Source organism: Poecile atricapillus, chromosome 15, assembly GCF_030490865.1.
Source record: "Poecile atricapillus isolate bPoeAtr1 chromosome 15, bPoeAtr1.hap1, whole genome shotgun sequence".
Classification (NCBI taxonomy): domain Eukaryota; kingdom Metazoa; phylum Chordata; class Aves; order Passeriformes; family Paridae; genus Poecile; species Poecile atricapillus.
Window position 1 is genome coordinate 4,378,322 of NC_081263.1, and position 27,126 is coordinate 4,405,447.

Here is a 27,126-nt window from a genome sequence, read left to right on the forward strand (position 1 = left end):
GCTTGGGAAGATGGTAAAAAATAAAGAAATTGCTACAGGTGATAAAGTGCAAGTAAGGACTACTTTAAAGCATGAAATTTAATAACTTGTTTGTTCCTGATGTAGTCAGTGGGGGTGAACAGATAACTCTGTATAACTGGCAGGGTTCTGTCAGTGAGCCTCACTGATTTCACCAAGAGCTGTCTGTGGTGTCTCCTGGAGCTGTGTGTTGGTGTTTCCTGGGCTCAGAACCCGGGCTGGAGGAGCTCAGGAGGATTTCTCATGCATGCTCCTTCCCCAGGGCACGAGCAGCTCCTTTGTAACAGGGTTGTCCCTGATGGGGGCATGAAGATCCATTGGTGGGGACCAAAGCCAAAATATTACATTTGCTTCCCTTTCCTTCCTCCGAGTTTAAGTGGAGCTCTCTTGGTGCAATTTAAACCTGCTTGCATTTGTCATGGATGCACAGAACAGTTGAATTTTTCTCCCACAAACACAACTGATTTTTTTTTTTTCAGCTTCCCTAGGCTGAACCTCTCATTTGTTGCCTTTCGTGTGTGGTACTTGGCTCCCTCCTCTGAGCCCTTGTCTTTGTTACTAACATGATACTCCAGGTTGATGTGACACTGCCAGCCTAGTCTCACAGTGCTGAACAGACAGGGAATATTACTTTGCCTGTTTTGCAGGCAATACTCCACTTGATTTATCTAATGTGATGATTGCTTTTTTTCTTAGCAGTATGATACTGTTGACTCATGTTCAGCTTGTGATCCAATATAACCTCCCACATCGTTTTTTGATGAACTGCTACCTACCCAGTCATTTTCTATATGTGTAGTTGATTAATCCCGCTGAATCGTGTTACCTTGTTCCTCTTGTGTTGAATTACATCTTATTTTTGTTTTCTCATCAGCCTTATCTAACTGGTTTGGATTGTTTTGAATTCTGATCTCGACATCCAGCAGTGTTGCAGTTGCATCCTGCTTGTGTATGGTTTACAGATATAACAAGCATATGCTGCATTCCTTTATCTGTTCTGTTAATAAAGGATTGAACAAACCCAGTTCAAAACAGGCTGTGGCAGAGCTCATGTGATAGAGCCTTCTGTTCTGACCAGGCACCATTAAAACATGCTCTGGGTAAAGTTATTTCAATAACTAAAATTGGAATGGTGGCTTGGTCAACAGAGCCTTTAATGTCTTGATGTTGTCTCTAGGGATCTGTAGAAGCACAATTCCAAATTCAGTTGTCAGTGCTTTTGCTGACTTTTATGAGAATTACCAGCATTGGTACCTTTGAATTTTCACCATCAAGAGATATTCCAGGTTAAAAGCCTAGGCTAGATTAATGGAATTTCAATAAAATGCTGTTGCTGTTGGAGAGGAAGGACTGCTGGAATTCTCTGCCCTCTGGGTTGTTTTAATGCCCCAACTCAACTGCTGGACCAGAGGTATGTCCAGGCTACAGGACAAAATATTCAGCTTGGTTTTCCTCAGGATGCTGGAGGTATGTTCCTTAAAAGACATTTTTACTGACAGAGCTGTTACTAATCCCAATGTGAGCTGAAGGAACAGGATTAAACTGAAGCTAAAGCAGTAAATGGCAGTGTTGTACCTGGATGTGGGGTATGGACTCTGCTAGAACCTGTTTCCACTGCTGGCTGGGGATTTCTGCCTTTGCTGTGCTCCTATTTCCCAGCTCATCTTGGAAGGTGAGGAAAACAAGGTGTTCACCCTACACAAACCAGCTGGGTGTTGCAGTGCCTGTTTTTATAAATCTGTATTATCCACAGAGCTTTTTAGGAGGCCTAGCCCACACTTCAATATTTTACTGTTTAGTGTCTCTCTTTAATTTTGCTCATCACGCCTGTGTGTTTTGGTAACTGAAGAAAGGAAGATGCCTGCTGCTCCCTGTGCTGGAGGAAGATTCTCTCTGCTGAAATCTTCCTGAGCATCTCAATTTAGAGGGGAAAAAGAGCTGGACTAGGGAGTTTCCAGTATTTTGCTCCCAGTGAAAATCCTTCCCTGGGGAGGCTGAAAAAGTCATTGTTTCAGATCCTGTGTGCTCTGCTGCTTGTCTTTAGGAGCCTGATGTTGCTGGCTGGTTGCTTTGCTCCCTTCAAAACAGGTTTACACAATTATACATGAAAGGCAACTGTTTTGCTCATCTCCATAAACCTTAAATGTTTTATTTTGTGTCTGAATTATTTTGGAAATTAAACTTCTATTTATTTGCCTTTTTATGAGCTTCTGGACATTTTTCAATTGATTCGGTGCTTTCTTTTGGTCCTCTGTAGAGGCTAAAGCAATGTAGCTAAATGGCATTATTAAAAAAAAAAAAAGGATTTTTCATATTGTTTGGATTTTTCCTTTGCCTGTGGACAGAAGGGACAGGTTAAGGATGAAGAAAAATATGTGTATTGTTGATAGGATGAAGGAGAAACTATAGGTCAAGGCAAGATTGGGTGTGATGAAATATTCAAGGATTGCAACTATAAAAAATGTTTGGATTGCATGCAAAGATTTCCCCATCCTCTTCTCAAACTGCTGGAGGAGACCTTCGTCAGGAGAAGTTCAGTGATCTCTGGAACGCTAAACTCTAGATGCCTGTTCAAATATCTGAATAGGAGATTGATTATCTCTGTGCAAAGTTTACTGAAAGATTTTTCTTCTTTTTTTTTTTTTGTTTGCCTGGAGTCTCAGATATAAGAGAAATTCAAAGTTAAAAGGCTGGTTGCTACATCTGCTAGCTAGCAAACTACTCCAGTGGTACCAGGTGCTTTTGAGACCTCCTGACAAGAAGAAAGTGAGGAGATTTAGGTTGGGCAGTATAAAAATTTCTTCCCCAAAGAGGTTGTTAACCACTGGCACAGCTGCCCAGGGCAGTGGTGGAGTCACCATCCCTGGGGGGATTTAAAATCCTGAGGATGTGGCACCTGGGGCCGTGGGCCAGTGAATGGTTGATGGTCTCAGAGGACATTTCCAAGCTCAGCTGTTCTCTGAGGCTCTCCCAGAGGGGCTGTGTGTGCAGTTAGCAGTGTTTGATCCCACCCTGCTCACTCAACACCCAGGGCAGGGGGGATTCCTGTCACTGCTGAATTAACTGTGGTGTTCTGGCAGAGATCAGTGCACATCAGGCGTTCTACCAGAATGAATTGTCCTGTATTTTCAATAAAACCAAGTTTTATTTTCCCTTTCTGCTGTGAATTGAGATGGAATGTTGGCTGTATCCTGTTAAAGAGCAGCAGAACTGAGCACTGGGGGCACAGCCAATTTTACCTGTGCAATAACACAGCAAGTTTCATTGCCTGGAAGATGTGGTGATGAAGCAAAGTTCTGTTACTGCAGCAGCTGTGTCCTTTAGCAATTCCATGTAAGAGGGAGAGTTTGACACCTGTGGAGTGGGGCTGTTGTGGGGAAAAAAAAAATAGAAAATTAAAATAAGGGTGGTGGAAGAAGAGTTATGGGTGCCTGGTGCCCTGGGGACCCCACAGAACTGCTGAGCCAGGGTTCATGTTGGGTCTGGACAAAGCCAGAAGTCGTGCAAATTATGGAGACTTAAAGCTTATTTGACTTAAAGACAATATTTCTGCAACACTTTATTAACAGTCAAAGTGGTTTTTTGACCTTTCATCTGCCTCGGGGTCCCTTGTGAGCAGTCTTTTATTGCAGTACATCTGTCTGCATTTCCAGGAGAAATTTGTAGGGAGTCCACACACCGAGAAGCCAGTTCTTAGGAGAGCTGTCCTGGAAAAGAAGAAACAAAGAAACCAAATAAACAGACAAGTCCAACAAAAAGTAAAGGAAAAAACCTCAAGGTTATGTATCAAAATCTGTAACACATGCTCAAAAAAAGTTAATATCTGGTGAATGTCAATTAAGTACTTCCTCAGCTAATAAATAGCTCAGGAGGTATAAAATTTAATACTCCTAAAATTGCAGAATCCTTTGAAGAACACATTTAAATTGGACTCGTTGGAAGAAGGAGATTTAAAACTGACCTGTTCAGAGGTGAGTAGTGAAAAAGATGTGTTGGAATGAGGCTGCATTCCTTCAATACTGAGATATTTTGCCTTAAGTTTTTCTTTCCTGAGGTGGCTTTTGGAGTAGTTCTTGTGTAACACATCAGCTGAACTGCACTGCTAACAGTGTCCTGTTTATTTAATATTTTTGAGTGTTTCTGAAGGCTCAGCTGGGCTGGGAGTGGATCACTGTGTCACAGAAAGAGCTTGAAGAGCAGCTGTGTGTAGTTCTGCTCGTGGCCATACCTGTGGGTCCTGCTCACTTTTGATCTTAAAGCATCAATCTCTTTCCCATTCCAGGATCTCAGGCACCAGATTCCCACTTTCCTTCTGTTCTCTCCCCATCATGGTCATCTGTAGGTAACAGGTGAGATGTGTGCACATTTCTGGGGGTGGTTTTAGGCAGATTTTTGGAAGTTTAAGATGGATCTGTTTTTAAGAGGTGAGCAACAAAAACTGCTCTGGGGTCACAAGACATCTTGTGCTTGTTCTGAGTTTATTTGGAAATCAGAGCAAACCAAACCTTGCCTAGTTGGCTTGATTCCTCAGGAACATTACCCCTTGGTTTGGTTTTTTTTTTTCCACTTGTGTGTTTTTTCCTAATCCCAGTGGCAGTCATTTTTTTGGCACTTGCAGTTAGGAGAAAAAATTAAGTAATACATGGCATTTGTTTTGGCGCTGGTTGTGACTCATAAATAGGGATAACATCTGTGCTGATAGTTTTTTGTGATATATAACCAGATTGAATGAACAAAGTTTTCATTTATTGCTGTTCTTTAGCCATTGTTATATTTAGGGAGCTCCAATGTAACGAGTGAAAATATATGCTTATGTATATTGCTCATGTATAGATCAGAATTTATATACATCCTGTGAATTTCAATTTGGCCACTGTATATTTTTAAACTAAAAATGGCTTATTGCCATTCCCTGAGCCTAAAACTTTTTCAGGATCCTTCCCAAATCTTAGTGTCTTGAAGGCTCGTACTGCTGCCAAGTCTACACCATTCTTTTAATTAAAAGACAAAAAAGGAGAAGTGAAACTTCCAGTGGATGTAAATCCTGATAATCCTGAAATGATGTAAATCGGTGCAGCTCCTTAAGTCACTGGAAGTATTCTGACTTACATCTACCGAAAATCTGGCACATAATATTCCTGCTGGTCCTTTCTTCTGCCCAATAGCTGCTCTACACAGAGTTGGCACCGTGGACAAAGCCCTCTCTTACAAGCTGATAGAGGGTGGCACGGCTTCCAGCACTGCTGATTCAGCACAGCAGAGGCCATTTTCCTGATTTCTTTGTGAGTTAGATTAAATTACTCTGCAGGCTGGACTGGAGCCACAGGCCATAGTTTTACAGCCTTATAACATGGTATCCTAGCCCATGGCATCTGAGAGGTCTGGCTGCGTGTAAAGCTCTTCTGCTTTGATGCAGAGGATTTTTGGATTTGGCATTCGGCACCTTTGTGAGGCTCACGGCAGCAGGATTGGAAATATTTTGATTGTCTTGTTGAGATGCACTAAAGTGGGGCTCTGCTAATGGAGGAAAGGGACACCGTGAGGATCAGGTTAGTATGAAAACTCCGCTGTGTGTGTTTGTCATGGCAACGTTTCTTTAGATTTGCCTTACAGAAATACAAGGTGGTAAATAACAAATGTGGGATTTAATGAGTATAACACATCAGGAGCACCAGTGAGGCAGAGGGCTTGTGCCATCAGAGCTGTTCCAGCTTACCAAAATTTGGGGGAATCCATTTCCTTTTGTGTCTCAGTACAGGTACATTTCTCATCTTCTCTGAGCAGGTTTGGAGTTGACCCAAGGGGGAGCAGTGGGGAGATGCCCTTTGTGGTGAGCTGTGCCCTGTTCCCATCCTGCAGAGCTGTGGCTGCTCTAACAGGCACATGGGCAGAGGCAGAAGCGTGTTTTATTTCCCTGGCACCTACTGGCTGTGTGTATTTCCAGAGCAGAGCCAGCTCTGCTGGGCTCTGCAGTTGGGCTCCACGACTGCAGCTCGCAGTGAAATTGGTCCGGCTGTCTTTGGCCGGGTCCTGCTCTTCTCTGATTTACCCTTTCCCCTCCAATCCTCTTGATTGCAAAAGGCACTCTGGCAAAGGGAGAAAACAACTGTTACTGAGGAGAGAAAAAGTCAAACAGATCCAGTGAAACCCATCCTGTTTCCAGCATAGAGGGCAATCTAAGTTGATCCTGTCTAAGCCAGGTGTTGGACTGAACTTGAGACCAGGCTTAAAGAATTTTCACCGTAAATTTAGAAGCTTTACTCTGTCCCTTCTCCCCAGCCTGACTTCCAGTCACATTGTTTTATAGCTTTAAGGGGCTTGCATTGTATCAGGATGGACACCCCACATGTGGTTGTCTTGGAGTTGCATTATTGCCTTTCAGCTTTATCTCTGTAGTTTAGAAATAAAAAGAAAAGCACCACCAAACAAAACCTTCTGGTTTTAATACAAAGATGAATATATTTTTGCAAATAAAAAGTATTCTTCATTCAGAGCATCAGGCAACAATTCTCTGGGTGCGATACAGAGGTGAAGTTCATGTTACTGGTTTCAGTGCAAAAACAAAAGTGGGCAGATTAGGAAATTTGTTTCTGAGTAGTTTGTTCTATTTTCTGAGCCCTAGTTCAGTCTCATGGACTCTGGTACAGCTGCTGCACACAGGGTTTATCTATTGATTTTTGAATGTATTGTGCTGTTAATCTAAAACCTCTTTCCCCAGTGGAATTTCTATTCAGAAGGCTCTAGCCAAGCTCAAGAAAGTTATTTGATTTGGGAAGTTTGAAAGAATAATAAAAGAAGGATTGATGCAGTTGGATTTTCATGAGCTCAGTCTTCTAGTAAAATAGACAGGCTTCTTCCTCCTGTGTGTCTCTCTGGTGGTTGGCTCATTATTTAGGAGGAAAGCAGAGTATGGAGATCACTTAAGTTTTACTGTCTGAGAATTTTGCAATTATGAAACTTATTCAGAAGAAAGTAATGAGAACAGTTTTGGTGATATAACAAAATATAAAAATTAATGGGTTAGTGCAGCTTTGTCTTTCCATAAATTTGTGTGCTTTATTTCTTAGCAGTTGGGCCTTTTCTGCTAATTTTTAAACTAGTAAAAAATTTAGTGCCAGTATTTGGGAAATCCATGCAATTTCCCAATAAGACATATGTGGCAAGGGAATTGCACCATATAAACCAGGGAACTTTGTTCCTCAGATATTTCCACTGTCCTTTAAGCATTGAAGATTATGTAAGCCTTTTAAAAGAGCTGTGACAGGACAGAAGATGGTGCTTTATGGATCTTCTTGTTATTAAAATGTTCATTTCTTTTGCTGAGAACTGAATATGGGAATAAACAGTCTTGTATTACAATAAAAAAAATCCCAAAAAGTACTTTTTGCCTTTGAGTGCACTGATGTTGTCTATATTGCAGGAGTTAATGAACCAGACAAATGAGATGAAATTGGTAGTGAAATGAAATAAAATTGAGGGTTTTTTTTTGGCTTTTTGGGACTAAGGTCCTGTCCAGCTGAACTCAGTTGCTCTTGACTTCACAGTGCCCACAGCTGGTCCAATAACAGGATTATTCTGTTTCATTAGGATGTTGTCATGTTAAGTCAAGGAAGGTGGACTTGTATCTAAAAAGAGATTCCTTATGAGAATTCCCTCTCTAGAGCACTGTAGTTTATTACACATGATTATTTCTTCCTTGGGTTTAGAAGCACACTTGTTGCTTTTATTTATGCAAAAAATGCAGCTCTCTGGAGGTATGTGATTAACCTGAGGCATTATTTTATTGCAGACCCAGGTGGGAAGCTGGAAGTTCAGAGTATGCATGAAGAATTATCTGGGTATGAGGCAAAATGTTGTATTAACTGTGCAGTTAGTCTTTGTCAGCAGCATTTAGAGTTTCTTCAGCCCTTTAGGTGACTAAACCTAGCAAAATTTATTGGTGAATAGTTCAATTTGCTTAAATAGGCTGATTTTCTTGAGTAGGCAGAAATTGCATCTTATTTCATGTCTCAGATTTAGTTCAACTGAAAGGCCAAATCCAGATTTGACTTGTTTTTCTTCCCAAATGCCTGTTTAAGCACTGGGCGAATAGGACACCCAGAATCTGGCTGAGGAACTCTTCAGAGGGATTTGATTTGCTGGAGCTGGGGTAACGAGTTGTCTTTAAAACTGGTCTAAAAACTCAACTTTGAGCCAGATAGGAAACAAGAGGTTCTTTATTTTTTCTTTTTCTTTTTTCTTTCCCCCCTATGTAGAAATAAGTGCTTTAGAATATCTGAAACATCTACCAGTATCATTTCACTGCTGAGAATTGGGTAACTGTGTAAAATTATATTGACCTGAGGGGATTGAAATATAGAAGTGGCCGTGCGCTTAACTGTGCAGGAATCAAACTGTTTTACTGATAACATTTTATTGATTCATCTTCTCTCGGTGTTACAAGTAGCCTGAAGCCTGGCAAAATGAGCTGGCAATGTTTCTGTGTTGTGGACGTTGCAGTACTGCAGCTCTTCATAGGTATTGAAATTTTATATATGGGCTGAGAGCTCACGTAATTATTGTGATTTGTAATGACTGAGACTGCAGATGGGGCTTCCCAGAGGCTTCATTTCAAGCTAGATAACTGGTAATTTCTCTTTTCTGTTTAAGAATCTGTTGTCCCTCCTTTTCTCTGCAGCTGCTGAGGTTTTTCTGTGTGAAAAGCAGAATGTGAAAATCTTAATGAAGATGCGTAAAATGATTGAAATTGCCTTAACAAGGCAGTGCTCTAGACAGAGCAGCAATGAAAATGTGTCTTGCTGTTTGCAAGGGATACTTTGTCCTTTTCATAAAGAAACTGCGCTTTCCCACCATATTATAAAAATAATAACAATAAAAAAAATCCTTTTCTGACAAAGCTTTAAGAAAATGAACGGCTTAAAAGACCACAATGGCAGATTGTGAGTTCAACCTGCAAGTGTTGACTAATTAAATTCTTTTGAAAGAGCTAATTTCATGTATTTTATTTAATGAAAGCTTATTTAAGATTTTAATGATGTGGGTCTTTTCTCTTCAGCAGAGTGCCATATTGACTCATGACATATTTTTACACAGGCTTCATTCTGCCGTGAACAACAGTGGTTGGAAATGTGAGTGCTTGATAAAGTATCATTAAATAAGCTTATTGTAGTTGCAGATTTTTATTACGCTACTTCACCGAGATATGAATTGATCACGTTGTACTTGCTGGTTTTAAAGGTGCAGCATTGTTATTGATTGTGCTAATTTATCTCAGGTGTTTTACCAGCCTGCTGGCAGCCTGGTTCCTTCTACAATTTTAGGAATTACTGGCTTTGTGCATTTTTTTTGTTCTGTGCCTTTTGTCTGTGGGTGTGTATTTTTTATTGTAAATACCCTAAAAGGGATCCTGGCTCGGGGTTGTGCCGAGCCCTGGTGCCCAGCAGATTTGCTCTGTCCTGGGGCTTTGGGAGGTGAAACAGTGGGTGTCCCATGGAAGCACTGCTGGATGGGCTGCTGTCCTCAGCTGATCTCCAGGGGATTTCTGAGCTTTACCAATGCAGAAGGAAAAATTGGTTCTGCTCCAACTTTACAGTGTGTGTATTTGGAACAGGGGTTTTATCTGTTGGTGTAATTGTTGGTAATGTGATGTGTGTCACAAATAAAGTCAGAAAAACAAGAGCCTGTGTCTTGGTTAGTCAGAACTTTCAGATATTTTTCCACATTAACTTGAGTAGTGAATTTCTTCTACAAATCTTGAAACTCCCAGACCTATTCCAATACTAAGTGTATTGGAAATGGATTGCTGTCAAGGCTTGTCCATCTAATTAAATTCCCTTATTAGCACCAGAGCTGCAGTCTTCCTGAGAAGACATTAGTTGAATAATCTTTCCAACTTATCCAGGTTAAAACTAGATGGCCTTTTGTAAAATGCTGAGCTGAAAGTTCAGCAACAAAATACGTAAGTTCTAGTCCCTCTTTTTTGTATGATCTGTGGTAATTCAATATATTCTTTAAATATAAGTTGGTATTTCAGCTGTTCTGTGAAATATTTTCAGACTTTAATTATCACAAGCTCTCAATCCTGCGAGGACTCTGTCACCTCAGGCTGAGGGCAGTTCAGCAGTGATGGCTTTTATGCATTAATAAAGCTTGTCATGATTCATTTTGGCGTATTCTTAGCCAAATATAAGAATCTTCTTGTTGTGAAGTCCTGCTGATCCACAGAGGTTGTTTGTGCTCTATACTGGTGGTTGTTGTGTCTTTACAGGAGAAGGGAATATCAAGATTTTGACAGAGAACACGTGAGGTTTAGTGAGAGCCCTGATGGATTTTCCAGCAGGTAGGGGCTTGACCTTGGAGGGAGCCACCAAGTGAAATGAAACACTTTTAACCCTTGGGATTTGCAAATGGGGATTGAGTGACTCCCAGCAGATGTGCCTTACCTCAGCAGAATCCACTGACCCCCTGGAATGTGAGAGCACCCAGGGGTCCCACTGCCCCTCCACTCCCACGTGGGAGGGCAGGGACGGTGCAGGTGGGAATGCCTTGTTTCCTTCCAGAAATGGAGGAGAAAAGTGTCCTTGTGTCAGGCAAAAGACTCAAACTAGCTCAGGGGTGGGAATGGAAAGCTTCATAATAACACTGAGCAAGAGATGTTTAAAAATTGCCCGAAGTTTCAGGAAACAAGATATTTGTGCTAATTAGACTATTTGCCTGTCATCTTTATTCACTATTTAAATAACAAAAAGCCCTCAAGTGAAATCAAAGCATGGTAGAACATATTTCTTGAGTCTCCTTGATCAAAGCTTATAGAAGGAGGGGAATACTGCTCATAACTATTTCTTCCAATTCAGATGAGAGATATATACTCTATTGTGGTCCTCTCTGTTGAGGACTCGTGTATAACCTGTGGCAAAGTGATGGATGTCTGTCAGGTATCAGACATCCTGCTCCTTTCCAGGTGTACATGTGATGAATTGCTATTAGTTCTGTCAGGATGTGACAGAAATAAACGTCTTCAAATAAAAGCAACCCGCAAACTGAATTTGTACTGTTTTGTTTTTGCTTCTTGACTAGCACTGGTTGAGTTGTGCACTTGTCCTCCTCTGTATCTACGTCTTGATCTTAGATTGCAAATAATCTCTGAGATGGAGATCACCCTTCTCCTGACCTGAGTTTATAAAGCAAATGGCATAGTGGGATCCTGACCATGTGTGGGGTCTCACAGTTTTTACCTTGAAGTCAATGATTAATAAGACAAACAGGAGATGCCTTTGGGTAGCTGTTCAGTCTCCTGCTCAGACGATGTTTTAGAGCAGGGTGATACAGAAATCTGTTCAGGAATTTTTGATGTGTTATCTTTTGGTTTTGTTTTGTGGTTTCTGTGTTATTGTTGTCTTTAAGGACGTGGTTTTTTTCAGAAAGGGAAGGAGGCAGCCTCTAGGCCTGAATAATTGAAAAGGAAGATTCTTCAAGCTTGATCATCTATGAATGGGAGAAAGTAATAAAAGAGAAATGGAAGCTTACACCTCTCTGGAGCCAGGTAGGAGGCAGTGATGACATGTGTGGCCCTTAGAGCAGGACAGACAACCCGAGCTGGCTGGGACCTTGCCCAGGTCAGCACAGCTGCTCCACAGCGCTGCGAGTTTTCCATGTCTGGTTGTGCAGTCCTGAAGGAGGACTAGAAAACACCAAAGAAAATGGAAAGAAGCATTCCAGTATCATGACACGAGATAAGGGGAAATAATATCTGCAGTGGCAGAGCTCGTGTGCTGTCAGCCACCGATGTACATCTTACTCCATTCTCAACTTCGTAATTGGCACCGGAACGCTTTAGCAGAAACCAGCTGATTCCTTTGTTTCTTTTCATTCTGCACCTTCTCGATAAGGGAATGAAAGGATTCCTCCCTAGATGTGTTATTCAGACTCGACTTGAGGCTCATTACAGAACCCAGCACAGCCTACTGAAGAGAACAAAGCATCAGCGTGGTGCCCCATCTGATCACCCACCCAGACACGTTTTTGTCAAGCTCGGGAATGCCGTCAGCCTGAAGGATTTCCTGCTGTGGGAGTTCCTCACCTGTGCTTGTGTAGATGATTCCTTCTGAATTTGCAAGCTACAAATTGTTTGTCATTTCTGCACAGCTGACTTTAAAGGATATTTTAAAATTTGCGTCCTTTACTCCATTACTCCTACATCATGTTTTAAAGAAATAGGTCAAATCAGTTGGAAGAAGAATTGTCAGAATGTGTTTATTAATCTGTAAAGAATAAAGATGAAGGTTCAAATTTGGGTGCTCTAAGTGGTTTTGGATTGTCCTCAACTTGATCTTTTAGATCTGTCTTTTGAAATTTGTCACCATTAAAAGCGTACAGCTAAATGTCTTTCAAATTTATGGATTTTCTCTTCTTTCCCTTCTTTGCTCAGCTAGATGAATGCCGGGAGAAGGGTGTGCACTTCTCCTCAGAGGCACGCCCAAGACTGGAGATGAAAAGGGGCAGGGGGAACTAGGAGAGTTCAGTTAAGTGTCTGCTGGGTTTCAGGAATAGTTTAATTTATGGTGATAACTTCTCTTCAGCAGTTGACTTGCTGTGACCTTAAAGAAAGCTCTTGCAGACGGAGCTTTCACTATTTCTGGGAGAAGTTATGTACTTTGTGCATGTGTGGTTTACTGCCACAGATGGGTCCCCCTGAATTTGGAGGCCAAAGGCAGTAGCAGAAGGTTACAAGATGGCACTGCTGCAGAGTAAGTTTCTAAAAACAAACACATCAGTTTTTACCAGCACCCTGTAAGGTCTCGTTCAAAAGATATTTTAAAACTGTAGAAAAAAAATAAATAAATAAACCACAAACACACAAGAAACGGAAAAAAAGAATGTGTTTGCCTGCTTGCATGCAAGTATCCCTGAAAAGTTGATGGGTTCATTTTTACTTATTTATGGGCAAATTACAGAGGTGCATCTGTTCCTTCTCTGTATACAGCCAGGCATCTCAGATTTCTAAGATACTTTTTGACATTCTTTGAAGATTTAATGCCAGGTGGAAGATCAGTTAGAATTACAGATATCTTGAACTTTGAAAATAATACTTCTGCTGAAAACTTTTTTTACTTTAGCCCCAACTTTAATGAGGCACAGTCTAAACATCATAGTAACTGAAGCAGCAGAAAGGGGGAAAAAAAGCCAACCCGACAATTCACAAGAAGATATTTTCACATGTTTACAGTAGAGCCAAAATATTTGTGCTATGTTTATTTAATTCAAATGCTTAGAACTATGTCATGTTATAAAAATAGTATTACTGGAATAAAACTGTAGCCTGCAAGTCAGATACCTGAGCAGGGAACACTCAGCTGGAATCCAGTTTTTACAATTTTTACAAGTTCCTTGTACTGCTGTCACTAAAGAGGGCAAATAATTTTAGGTAAAGCTCTCTTTGTCTGCCATTAACTGTGAGAGTTAAGTATGTGCCTTTAGATAGCAAACAATCTGATTTGCATGTGCAGTCAGGTATCCTGTAGCCCCTTCTTAATTGTGCCTGCCAAGGGCGAGTTTTGGTTCAGAGATCACACCTCTAAAAGTGGAGAACACCAGGCTGTGCCTCACTGGGATTTTGCTTTGCTCTGCCTTTTTTCCATAAATTCAATCCCTCATTCAAGTTAAAATAAAAATAAATCTACACACCCCCATGGGAAGCATGGCCTGAGGAATCCAACACTGGCCATCAGTTAGTGGATTTTGCTTAGTAATTGCTGCATCTATTCAATACTATTGAAAATACCCTTGAGCAGAACATAGCTGCAGGGGAACAACACTCTAAAGCAGCAACCTAATTAATGAATCTTATTGCCACTTAGACAAGCATTATACAGCTGGCCTTGGTTGTCAGGATGGATCTGTTCTTGCAACATTATGTGTTTGTCCAGGAAACCGATGCAATTATTAGAGAAATGAATGAAGTGGGAGTGGTGTGTTTGGGTCTGTGGAGGCAGCAGGTTCCCTTTCAGCGTGAGGTTGCACTCTTGATGGTGCAGGTGTCACCAGCATCTTGTGTCTGCCTGGAACAAATGAATTCTCCTGGCTTTTATCTCTGTAGCCGTGACCAAGATTATTTGTTGCATTCAGAGGAAGTGAAAACAAAGTAGTCACATCCAGAGCCTGAAAGCAGGCAAATTGTTTTCATACAGTAGAAGGGTGAGCAAAAGTGAAGTAGGAAAGGATTTTCTTTTTCATTTAATATTTTAAAGAACATGAGCTGTTGTGTGTGTCCAGAGAGCACCTGGGCTCTTGTGAATGGTGGTGTGGAATGTTTGTCTCCAGCAGAGTAATTTGAGCAATAATACCTGCTGGTGATCTGTGTTTTCTGAAGAGATTTTGGAGGAAGTTATTTTCATAACTAATTGTTCATTGCTACCTTTAAAAACATTGAATGCTATGTTTAGACTCTGTATTGCTGGAATAATTCTACCAACAAAAACTGAAGCTCTGGGTTGTGTTTCTAATTGAAGTCATAGACAAATTAATCAGCGATCAACAAATAAAAATTCTGAGGTTGCACCAGACCATTTATTGATGTCCTTCCAACCTTGGTTACTCTGTGATGCTGTGAAAAAGGCAAAAATGTTTCTAAGAACTTCCTTTTCTATCAAGGACTACAATAATCTACTCTTCTTTCAGAAGATCTTTTCTGAGTGATGCCAAACCCAGTTCTGCAAGTCCCCACTGTCACACGGGGATATGAGACCCCACGTTAAGGACCCCCATTGCTTATAAATCCTTTAACCTTCTGTAGTGTTTTAAAATGTAATTTTCTTCTTTTCAATGGAGACTTGCTGAAACCTGTGATTTCTACTTGGCCTTAGGAGAGTTCTTCAGATAAAATAATTTTCATTAGAAAATTCCTCTGATGGGCTTATGAACTTTTAATGGGAGATCATCACTGAACCTTTTTTGTGTTCTCTGAAGTGACCTTGGCACACGGTGAGTTTTGATCCTGGAACATCTTTCCTGGTTTGCATGTTGGTGATTTCTGTGGCAGCTTCTCTGCTTCAGCCTGTTCCTGCTGGCCCAGCTCCTGCCTGAACTGCTTGGCCTGGCACAGGTCTGCCCTGCTTCTGCCTTCCCTTTATAGCTGCTCCAGGCATTCCTTGTCTACATTATGGTGTCAGCTCCTTAATCTGTTTTTTTTTTGTTGGTTTTTTTTTCCATGTAGGGCAATACATGAGCACACCTCAGTGTGAAATTTTCTGAAGAATTTTTAATGCCTGCAAGTGGCACTTGAGTGGCTGATTCCAATAACTCCGGCAGTCAGTTGATGAAGCATTCTTTGCTTTATGATTTGAGTAATAGAAGTGGTTGCATGTGTGGTTATATATCAGAAACACAGTTTATCCAGCTCTTTTCAGTCCCTTTGATCCACTGGATGTGGCCACAGCACTGTTCAGTGCTGGTCAGTCGTTTTCAAGTCAGTGAGCATCTGGGCTGGTCATTAGCCAGCAGAGAGATCAATTCGGGCTGCTGGGGGTGTGTTTGGAGGAGAGGATTGGAATGCAGGAACTCTATTGATCCATTGTCCTGGATAATCAACATCACCACCAGCAGATCTCAAAGCTGGGTGAGGACTCCATGGAATCTCCTTTCTGCTCTTGCACCTCTGTTCAACCAGGAGCGAATCCTCCAGTCAGCAAAGATGGCAAATCTCCGAGATTCCGAATTCCCAACTTTGATAAAGCAATGAGCTAATTAATAAAGCATAAATTGTTAGCATTTTTCTGTGGAGCACTGCCGAGGATCCATTATTTTATTTAGTGTATTTGTCTTAAAGTGATTATGTTACTAATTATAAGGCTCACTAGTCTGTTTAACAGGAGTCCAAATAATTATAATTTGTTTGCATTCCCACCCTGTGTATTTTCATGCAATAAGGAAAACATTTTGTTGAATGATTAATCTTGTGCATGCCTGTCTGTGTGTTTAGGAAAATTAAATGTCTCATTTTTGTTCCAAATGAGAGATTTCTGGTTTTGCTACTCTTGTTCTCAAGGTGCATTGGTAAATTCTGAAGAAACTTGAGGATAAAGCCACAGGGGGGATGATGGGCTCTTAGGGACTCAATATGTTCTAAATAAAGTCCACAACAAAATTCTTTTCAGTGTCAAATTATTTTGCATAATTTGTGTTTTTAAAAAAAACAGGTTGAAGTTCTTATTTACAGGCTATCTTAAAGCAAAAGAAATCCTTCAGCCTTGGAAAGGATTTGGCAGCCAAGTTCCATTGCTCTTACTGGAGTAATTTGAAGGACAAAATTCATAACAGGCTTTTCAATAAATGCTCAATGGAATTAGCAGCAGCAGCAAAAACCCTGTTTGAACTGAGAACATCCAAAGAATATGTTATTTAATGTTAGGAAAAAATTTGTCAGGTTTTTATAAAAATCTCAGCAAATTGAGGCAAAAGTCACTTTCAGAGCTGTAGTTCAGAAAGTGGCACAAATGAGAAGTCAGCATTGCTAAGTTAACTCCTTGTTTTTATGGCAAAAAAAAATAATTAAAAATAGAGTTGTGTCTAGGAATCTGCTTAGAAGTTTGTTGAAGTTTCGGTAGTGAAATGCTTGCTTGGAAAAAAGACCCAGCAGAAAAATCACAATTTCAAACTCAGATAATAGTTTCTGAAAATAGCTGGGCTGCCAGAATGTCAGAGTCAGGAATGAGAAGATTGCTGAGGGGAAATGGCAGAGTAACAAGGGGCCTGAGGAGACGTGAGGAGCTCGCGGCTTCATCTTGGTTTGAGGGAGAGAAAATTGCTTAGTGCTACTTAGAGCATCTCTCATTCAACGATCTCAAAACTTGCTGACCCAAACATAATCCTTTGAAGACAGGTACAGACTGATCACTGTGCCTGTCCTGGTGGTGCTGCCGTCCCTGCCCTGCAGCATCCTGATCTCTGGGCACCGTGGCACCACGGAGCTCAGCACGGGAGGAAAGAGGAAAATGCACTTGGGAAGACGGAAAATGCAGGAGAGAAGAGGGAAAATGCTCTTGGGTAGAGGCCAGGGCAACAGAACACATCACTGAAATGCCATCACTGGAATCTGGACATCACCATCCTTCTAATGAATAAATAAATAACTCATCAAGTGCAGGTGAAGATGTTTTCTTTCTTCTGACATTCGCGTTTGTTATTCTGCCAAATGTTTCCTTTACTTGGGAGAAAATTGGAGCAGCCAAGATTCTTAATATTAAAAGACCTCAGTGGAACTGTTAAAATTCCATTCTGTTCAAAATTTTAATGCCAGTTGGCTGTATTATCTCTTTACAATTTTCTTCTTCAGTGCATACATAACTGCATTAGTTGGTCATTTACCAACAGACTTGAAAGACCAATACCATTAGCTGGAAAAATAGCTGGAATTTTTTTAATGTAGGAGAAAAATGGAAGTGTTACTTGCTTTTTGATGATGGTAGTAGTGGTAGTATTTATCTTTTTTCTTTTATTTTTCCCCACACTTCCCCCATAAAGCACAAACTCCAATTTTATCTGCATTAGTGTGAATACAAACAGTGCATCCTCAAGCGAGATGCATAAATATAACCCCTTTGACTATGCAAGTAATAACTGCACTCACAGCCCTCGTCAGAGCTGTTAGAGTCCACAAACAGGTCCTGAGAGCACGTTTGTCGTGCTAATTTCAAACACACACCTTCCCTGCAGAGTCTGCAGCCTGCAGAAAGAGCTGGTGTGTGCGGGTCACCCTTGGGATGGAGGGTGGGACACGGGGAGGGGGAACAGCTGATGAACTCTGCTGTTAATCTCAATCCTTTCCCTCAGCCTTGCAAAGTCCTACGAGCAAAATGTTATTTGATCAGTGCTGATAATACATTGTCAGGCGTTTAGGCAACATAAAGCTGTTTATGCCGAGCTCCCCGAACCAGAAGGAGAAGGAAAGTTCCTAATGAACCTCCTGGAGAGCCGAGCCCCAAGCGTTGGGTCTAGCACTGTGTTTTCATCTGATGCCAGACGGCTCTAAATAGGTCTTAAAACAGCTCCAACAGTTTATGCTGTTTAATAAATCTAATCTGTAAAACAGGTCACGTAAAAAAACCTAAAAAACTTTTCTTCTAATTACAGTAAGATTTTATTGAATGCGCATTATACATATAGATCATAATACTTATTTAAAAAAGACTATTAAGATTTTACAGTTCAAGATTTTACAGGCAATGGGAACAGTGGAAGCCTAATGCTTTCTGAGAATCATATCTGCATTAGCAAGATAAAGGACAATTTAGGAAGATTACAAAAGCAATGATTTAGAGTACAACATAAAAATCTGCTGAGAACTAATTCGCAATGCCAGCTGCTGCTAAGCTTCTTAATCTTTATCTAGTTCAATTAAAATCTGAATGTTTGGGATTTCATTAACAACTGGGGACCTGGAAATTACATGCACTTTTACACTGTATTCAACTGCTTATGCACGTTACTGGAAGTTGCCCGAAATGTCTTCAGGTAGACTTGAGATATAATTAAAACTTAAGTACTTAAAGGATAATGCAGAGGTAAAAGAGGATTATTTTAAATTTTCTGTCAGATCCAATTGACAAAAAAAGAATCTCGCACGAGTTGAAATGGGTTGCAAACCAGTCAGAATTTTAATGCAGGGGATATTTATGGACGATTGTGCAATCAGATGTGCAGATCAAACAGCCTCATTGGAGGGCGGAGTGAATCGGATATTGTAATTGTGCCCTGTACTGCTTGTGGGTTTTTTTTGTGGAAAAACCACTTCACATCTATCGTTCACTTCTGTACTGATGTAACCACGCTGCTATCAATTAATTATGCATTTCAAAGAATCTGCAAGTAGGCCTTTCTAAAATTAAACTAAGCAAAGTGATGAACAAGCTTTTAATCACTTAATACTGTGTATAAAAAATAGTTTCTTTCCACTAATTCCTCAAGAATAATTCTTCTAAAAGTTTTTCAGAAGTAGAGAAAAGCTTTTTTCTTTTCCCTTCTTCAATGCTTGTCTCCTGTGTTCCATGAAAAATTTACCCCTCATTGCCATACCTGCTGATTTAAGGGCAGGAAGTGGAACAGCACTGAGCAGCTCTGTATTTTGAAGATATTTGGATATTTGGATATTTGGATATTTGGATATTTGGATATTTGGTGGTGTACAAGAACACTGACCTTTTTTTTGCCTGTATGATGGAGCAGATGTCAGGCTGGCTGTGGATGTCATGCTGTGTTTCCAAGGAGAGCTGGGTGCTGATGGAAGTGCCATGGGTATTTATTTATCTATTTATTCATTAAAAGTGGGGGGTGTCCAGACTTTGGGGTTTCACAGGGCTGGGGGCAGCGCTGTGGGATCTACTAATTAACCTCTGGATCAAATCCTGAGCTGGTTTGAACCTTCAAACTGGAATGGATTTCTTTTAAATTATTCAGTTCTAATGATCCTTGGTGCCACGATAGGATGTGGAGGTAAGAATATTTCCAGAATCAACGAGGGTGTTTAAGGGTGGTGATGTTCTTCTTGAAAATGTTGAAGAGGTGTAATGCTGCAGGATAATTGGTGCAAGACTTAGAGAGAGCCTGGATGTGTTTAAATGGTGCATTTTGTTCAAGTTAATTTTTAAATGGTGTAATGATAAGAAGAAATCATTCAGTAGCAAAATTTCTTAAGACATTTAGGGAGTTGGTGTTAACTTTTGGTTAGTGAAACAAAATGGTTCTGAAAATGGTGCTGTTCTTAGCAAACAAAGAGAGTGAAATTTTGCCTGCCTGGCTACTTAATGGGTTTTTTCTTTTCCCTTTAGAAAAAAAAAAAAAAAAATCTTGCTTGGAAAGTAAAACCAGTGTGTAGGATTACTGCTATATATAATTTTAAATAGAAAACAAACATTTTTCCCACCTCCCTGCTTCCATCATACTTGTAAGTGGAAATGTGTGACCAGGTAACCCAAGGCAAGTGGAGAGCACAGGAAAAGAAAGTGAATTTTGAATTTGGTATAATTTGGCCACAAGATAATGTGTTCTGCTATCCTGTGTCCTACTTGTGCCTAGAAACTTCTTCATTTGCCAGAAGATGGCATGCAGATATCCACTGAAAGCTATTGTTCTAAGAACTTAGTATCATGAAGTTGGCATGGTATCATGTATCATGTTTTTGGCAGGAAGGGAAACTTGCAGAAATTTGTGTAAGGTGGTTTCTTGCCCCCGAATATTTGGATTTTGTGTTTTAAATAGTTGTGCTTTCTCTATTAGTTAATTAGGTGAACTGTGGTTTCAGAATTAAAAACAGGCCTTTTGCATTCCCATTTAAGGACTGAGGTAAAGATGTGTCAAGGGTAAGAGTTAAGCACTCCTGAAGCATCACTGCAGTGTGTCTGGGGCTGTGTGCTTGTTCTGCAAGGGGGATCTCTCAGCTGGACTGCAGTCAGGATTGCAGAGCTGGGAGGGGAGAGCAGGCAGTGCTGAAGGAGTGACCTGTGTGTGGTTTTTGTGTGTGTGGTTTTTGTGAGGAGCTCTGGTGGCTGGAGGTGCCACTGGAGCTCCTGTCACACAGCCCTGGCGTGGGACACCACAGCCAGCAGCAGGGCTGAGCCTTCTGTGCCTTCAGTGAGTTGTGATCTCCCTACAACCTTCCACATCTGATTGCTGAACCCAGTCAGATACACAGGGTTTCATCTGCAGAGATCTTAACACATCTTCTGGGACAGGTGTCCTCAAAAGAGCAGAAAATCTGCCCTTTCCTCTTTACTGTGGAGCACGTTGAGTCTTCAGAGGCATTTCTTTAACTCTAGAGTTCATGATGTGCTCTCAAGATGGATCAGCCATTGTTTAGGTGCCCTGGTGTGATCTGCACTTGGGCTTTTACTCCTTGGATTTGAGTCCTGTCAGAAATGGAGGGGTTGTTACCAAAAATTAAAATCAGCTTCCTCCTTTTTTTTTCTTCCTCGTAAAGGGAAAACTGAAATAAATAAAATGAAGGGTATTGATATATCACAAATGGAAACAGTAAATGTGTCACTGGGGAGATGAGTGGGAGTTGAGAGCAAAGATAACTGAGAAGTATCTGTACGTTTGGCTTCAGATATTGAAATCTGTGCCACAGATTGATCCTGCAGGAATAATAAATACACATTATCTGTAATTATTCTTGAACTTCATAAACCTTTCTTTAATAACATCCTTTGCATCATCTTTTTTCTGAGATCTTTTATTTTTATGACACTGTCAGGCTTTTTAACTTTAACTCCAAGAAAATTGCTCCAGCTGTTACGGATTTTGTCCCACTTCTGTTCTCTGGAGGCTGGGAGTTCCCTTTGGAGAGCTCAGGCAGTAGGTTGGAAGGTTTCTATGTCTGAGATAATTTTTTCTTTTAAAGAAGATTGCAGGCAGTGAATTTGCAACTTCTATTACAAATATAGTTTTGGGGATAAAAAAAATAATTTTTTAAACTTGCATCCTACAGTTATTGTTTTTTTTTTATTTAAAAGTATGATGTCAGGGAAAATGTTCTTGTTGCATGTGTTGAAATGTGTTCTTTTATCAATCGAGTGGTGTTTGAGTTACTAGCCCTCCCATGGTTGCACACTGAGCTGGGATCAGCATGGATATTGAAACTGTTTATTGGGTTTCTTCTGCTGTTATAAGTGTGATCGCATTCCATGATGTCCTGAGGTCTTAAAATATCGAGAAACAACAGTAAGCAGAATTTCAAGTTCAGCTTTTCTGAAGAGCAGGAATTAAATACAGGCCAGTGCATTCCTGGTAGTGTGCTGGCCACGTGTTGTGAGCTGGGGATGCTGTTGAGTTTTAAACCAAAATTTGAGTGCACAGTTTTATTTCCTAAGAGCAAAAAAAACCCCTCAAATTTCTCTAATTTCCATTACTCAGGTCTCCCCCAGCTGTGGGCTCTAGGACACATCTGCCCAAGGAAAAGGGGCTGTGCTTGTAGCCATGGGAGGGACTCCCAAGGGAAGCAGAAACATGAGTTTTAGTGAAAACCTCAAATATTTCACTTATCCAGAATAAGAGATTCAGTTTTTACACTGATGCATGTCTCCATATTGCTCTTTCTTTAACTTGTTTAAAAAAAAAAAAAAAAAAGGAAATTTTAAGTATGAAAAATAAAACCAAACCAAACAAAATTTCTCTGTCCTCTTTTTCTCTTTTCTAAAATGAAACTGGAGTGATTCTAAATAAATTCTGAGGAATTTCAGCCCTGGAGTTGATTTTTTTTTCCTCTCATACAGTTTTAATTTGAAATTTCGCATTTGCTAATGACACATTTTTACTCTATCTGAAGATTGCCATCTACTGGCATATAAGAGTTTTGGGGTCTGTTATTGTTCATAAATTCGAAAATCCAATAAAGTTTGTTGATTTTGTTGATTGCATTGTACTTTGCAGGGTAGGGGCAATAGTAGAGGAAACATTAGCAGCATTTACTTGATCTTACCAAGTGCTCTGCAATGTCTGCTTAATTAAAAGCACATTATAATAACATATTGATGCTTCCCACATGAATGAGCTCTCTATTCCTCCAAATTAAGCCATATTTCATATTTCTATCCTATAAGAACAGAAGAGCACATTAATAAAAGTTTAAAAATGCACTTTTTTGTCTGAGCATTTGAAGTGATTCTAACCTTCTGGCATGGTAACAGTGAGGTAGCTCAATAAACCACAGGGGGTAGAATTTAATAGTGTAATTCCAAAATTGTGGGAGACACCTCTCCCTCCTCAAGTTAATTTGTAGTTAATCCCGAAATTCTTTAGATTTCTAGCCCCTGATGCCTGCCAGCATTCTCCCTACTCAGCAGAGCACAAGGAACTCCAGAGGAACTCAATTTTCTCCCCACCAGCTGTGCTGGGGCTGATGCCACCTCCCCCAAGCTCAGAGCACCCCCGGAGCTGTGATCTCTGCTCCGAGGCTGAAAATTGGCAGCACCTGGAACCAGCATCAGTGCCCAGCCTGGGGGCAGCTGTGGCATTTTTGGGTTGCTGGGTTGCAGGTGTGTGACCTGGCTATAAGGGAGGCTGGGGGGGCTGGCACTCAGTGTTTGCTGTGGGAAGCTGAGGATTTAGGCTGTAAATCTGGCTGGGACTCTGAAGCAGGTGAGAATGCCCCCCAGATAATCAGAATTCTCTTTTCTTTGTCTGGCTCTTTGCTATATCTTGATGTTGAGGTGTTCAGTGTGTTGCCTTGTCTGTATTTTACATTTAGACGTCCATTTTCTGCAAGGAAGGAGTTGGGTGCCTTGCATGTGGGTGCCTTGCATGTGGCTTTGCTTTCTTTTCCAGGGATGGGGGCACCTAAACCTCAGCTTTGAGCTGGCTCGTGTCCTGGCCTGCCAGCTGTGTCCTGTGTAGAATTGCAGCTCTGTGAACAAAGGCTTTGTGTGTGTGTAGAGGGGACTGTGCTGGGGTTTGATGAAGGTGGGCTGGAGTGATGGGGGTGTTTTGTCTTGTAGTGGTGCTGAGCACAAAAACATCAACAGTGAGCAGGGGAGATGGGAAGTGTGGATGTGCTGGTGCTTTTTCAGCTGCTCTGCACAGTGCAAGAACCTGCCTGGCTCTGGGAAGGTGCTCTGGGGGTGAGGTGTGGGTAGAACCTGCCTTGCTCAGGGAAGGTGCTCTTTGTCTTGGGGGTGAGGTTTGGGTAGCACTTGATGAGGGAGCTGTTGCTGTGCTGTAACTACCGGAGCTTTATGGAACTGGAAAGGAAACAGGTGTGTAAACCCTGTGTAACTTGCAGAGTTGCTAACTAGAGCTCTCCTGGGGCTGTCTCGACATGCAGTCACTGTGGTTGCTGATTTCCTATCTGCTCTTCTGACTTTATTTGCAAATTTGTCGTATTTCTGTGTTAGTCATCTTGGTGGTGTTCATCCCTCTTAGTCTTTGTTGTTTCTTTCTTATAGAAGAGGGCTGATCTGCAGAGAAGGATGAAAATAATGGCAAAACAACATGTACATTTACATAAAAACACGTCTTGAGGTTCTTCTGTGTGAACTTCATGAAGGGTTTTTATTTATTCTGGATGTTGTTGGCACTGCACTTTGATTTCTGCTGGATAGAGAGTTGTCAGTTCCACGCTGTAGATACATTTGCTGCTAATTATAAACAGCCTTCTTGGCTCCTAAAGGCAAGCAGCCTTTCCACCATTTGCTCACATAAGCCTGTTTTACAGTTCTTTGGTGTATAAGTATTTGGAGTGTAGAAAAGTGGGGAGATTTATTGAAAGGCCATAAGGCACGAGCCTCCAACCTGCAGCTAAGCTCTCTGTGAAGAGAGCTGGATGCAAAGAGTGAGAACAGAAATCTGCTTTATCTGGGTAGACTGAGGCTGTTTCTGGTGTGCACCAGATCCATGTCAAGGTACTCCTGACTGAAGTTCCTCGTGCCCCAGGGTTGTGGCACTGTGAGCCCAGCCATCAAACCAGCTGCTCCCTCTTCCATCTCCCTGCTAAAGAGAAAATTTACCTTGGGTTTTGGGTGTTTTTTACCTCTCATCGGTTAAATATTGAGTTTCTCGGTTCTTCAAGCAGTACCTTCTGAGAGGCAAGTGCTGATTCCCCCTCTTCTGTAACAATCTCTACCGAGTAAATGTGTGTTTACAGTGGAAAATGGAGCAGCACATTAATGTGATGATTGATTGACATAAAAATGCACTTCTGTGATTGATGAGACAAATGCATGTTGCTCACAAAAGCTCTGAGGAAATGTGGTCTATACCATGCTCATTACAGCAGATTTTTTTAGTGTGGGTTTTTAATTTTTTTTTTATTATAAGCAGTCAATTTACTTCCAATTATAGAATGAGCTGCAGTAGATCTTGCTGTGGTAGTGGTGGTTAATCACAGATCAACAGGCATAAATCATATCAGGCAGGTCTTGGCTATTAAGAGATGAACCATTCATTAACAGAGGCACCTGCACTGTTCTGGTCTCCTCCATGGCACACACAAGTCTCATTTCCCTTAAGGTATTCACAGTGCTGGTATTGGCCTGAAATACATTTCAGTGTCATTAAATGTGCTGTGGACTGAAAATTCCCTTGCCTGTGTGAATTAGAGGAGTAGTTTGAAGTTTCTCTGCTGCAGACTTGTCCCAAAATTCCTGTCAAAATGCAGATCACGAATTATTCAGGCATACACCTCTTCTGTGGATAAGTATATTAAAAGGTGGTGGGATGAGAATGTTAAATATGGGGAGAGACTCTTTAACTTTTTATTAATAGTGATAGAATCTTACCCTTGATGTGTCCTGAGCTGAATCTTAGCAAAAACTTCACACAGATTATTTCAAACTTGTCCATTACTGTTGCTCTTATGTTTTGGTTTTTTAATTTTTTTTATCCTAACAGTTGGAATATTTTTGGATGAGATCAATCCAGTTGTACTAATGTCTGCTGGGTAGTTAGTTCTAAACAGTCAGTGCACAAGCACAGTCTTGAATAAATCTCTGGCTGCTGTGTAGTAGGGGGAAGGGTAGCAAAAGGAAAGAAATTCACCTCCTTTTCAGTTGCTTGATTTATTTTTTTTTGGGGGGAGTACTTTTGGGGGTGTTTTATTGGTTTTTTTGGAGAGGTTCTCTTTATTGAAAAATGCTCCATCTTTTGAGAAAACAAATCCCTGTGCTTTCCAAAGGTACTGCAGGCTGCCTTTTGGTGATGATTTAGCAGGATAGTCATGTTGTTGATGGATTCCAATGTTGTTAGTAAATAAACTTGTTAACAAATGAAATTACACATGAAACTGAATGAAGTATTTTCCCTGATTTATTCAATGCTGTGCAAAGGGATTGAGCAAATAGCTGTTGCAATCTGTGGGAGCCTGTGAATCTGAGGGATTTTGGAACTGGAGTAAAGCTGTTTATGGCTTTTGGCTGGGTTTATTTACAGGAAGGTGTTCTCACAGGTCTCTGTGTGTTTTTCAGGCCCCTCAGATGTTTGACTGGTGGCTGTGACCTTTAGTAACAAACAGAAAGGTGGGCAAGGGGAGCTGCTTGGTCTCCAGTGCCCAGACTCTCTCACCAATACTTGCAAGAACAAGAGCACTTCTCTCAAAAGTAGAAGTTTTCTTGTGTTTTGTTTGCCTCAATAGCTCCTTATCTGTGAGCCCACAAAAAATGAGTCTGTCATGGATCATTTACAATTTGTGTTTGGATTTGTGTTGTGGAATGTGGCTCAGATCTGATAATGGGTTCCTCCTCTACCATGGCATCTCTCCCTGGCTACACGCTATTACCTCCTTGCTGGGTGGGGATCTTAGGGTTGCCCTGAACACTCTTTTTGTGGGTCTAGAAATCATGTGTATGGCCTTGGGAGGTTTTTGTGCAGTTCTTCAATAAGTGGCAGAGATAATAAAGCTTCCTTACCTCATTGAGGCATTTCATGGATAAATTCATACATCAAATAACCTCCTGGTGCTGCTGTGTTAGACAAAACTGGGAATGTCCAGCTGTGTGTTTAACTCTGTTCTGTGCTTCCTTGGGTGGAAGTTTGTTCAGTGAAAGCATTCTGTACATCTTCTACAGAACAGACATCTCCTTCTGTACACACCTGAACAGGTATGGTTTAAAAAAAAGAAAGATTTGCATGACTCCTTTTAAAATTAGGAGCTACCTCGTATCTTTGTGGTGGGTTATGTGGCCTTGTTTCTTCTAGTGGTAAAATAAAAAAGTTGATTAACGGCAGTATTTATTTTACCAGATGATTCCCATCCCTAAATCTGTAAATTAGTATTTGAACTGTAGCCTGTGCTGACAAAAGGGCATCCTAGGTCATGATTTAATCAATCTGTATTTATGCAATATATTGTTTATTGTATGAGTTTGACCTCATTAGCTGTAGTCCCTTTCCATCTCAGTTGTTATCTGAAGTGTATAATAATGAGGAGAACATCATCCCAATCTCTCAGTGCAATCAGACAAAGAGATTCTGTTGCAGACTCGGGGAAGATTGTGTCCCAGATGGGAACAGCAAATTTAATTACTGACAATGGAATGAGTATGAAATGTTTCTGCACGCACAGTTCTGGACAATGCGCTGCTTCAAACCCAGACAACTTGAGTTCTGCAACACTGGGCTGGGAAGAGT

At 40.8% G+C, this 27,126-nt stretch overlaps 1 protein-coding gene and 1 long non-coding RNA gene across 2 annotated transcripts in view; both read left to right on the forward strand.

Annotated features, from left to right (window-relative positions):
- CDH4 (cadherin 4) overlaps nucleotides 1–27,126 on the forward strand; it is a 413,499-nt gene that overhangs the window by 10,539 nt on the left and 375,834 nt on the right. The gene's annotated exons all lie outside the window — the stretch shown is intronic.
- On the forward strand, nucleotides 1,581–16,356 carry LOC131585015 (uncharacterized). The gene is made up of 3 exons (XR_009278840.1): nucleotides 1,581–1,690; nucleotides 14,880–14,997; nucleotides 15,230–16,356. It is a non-coding gene; the product is annotated as an uncharacterized LOC131585015 (long non-coding RNA).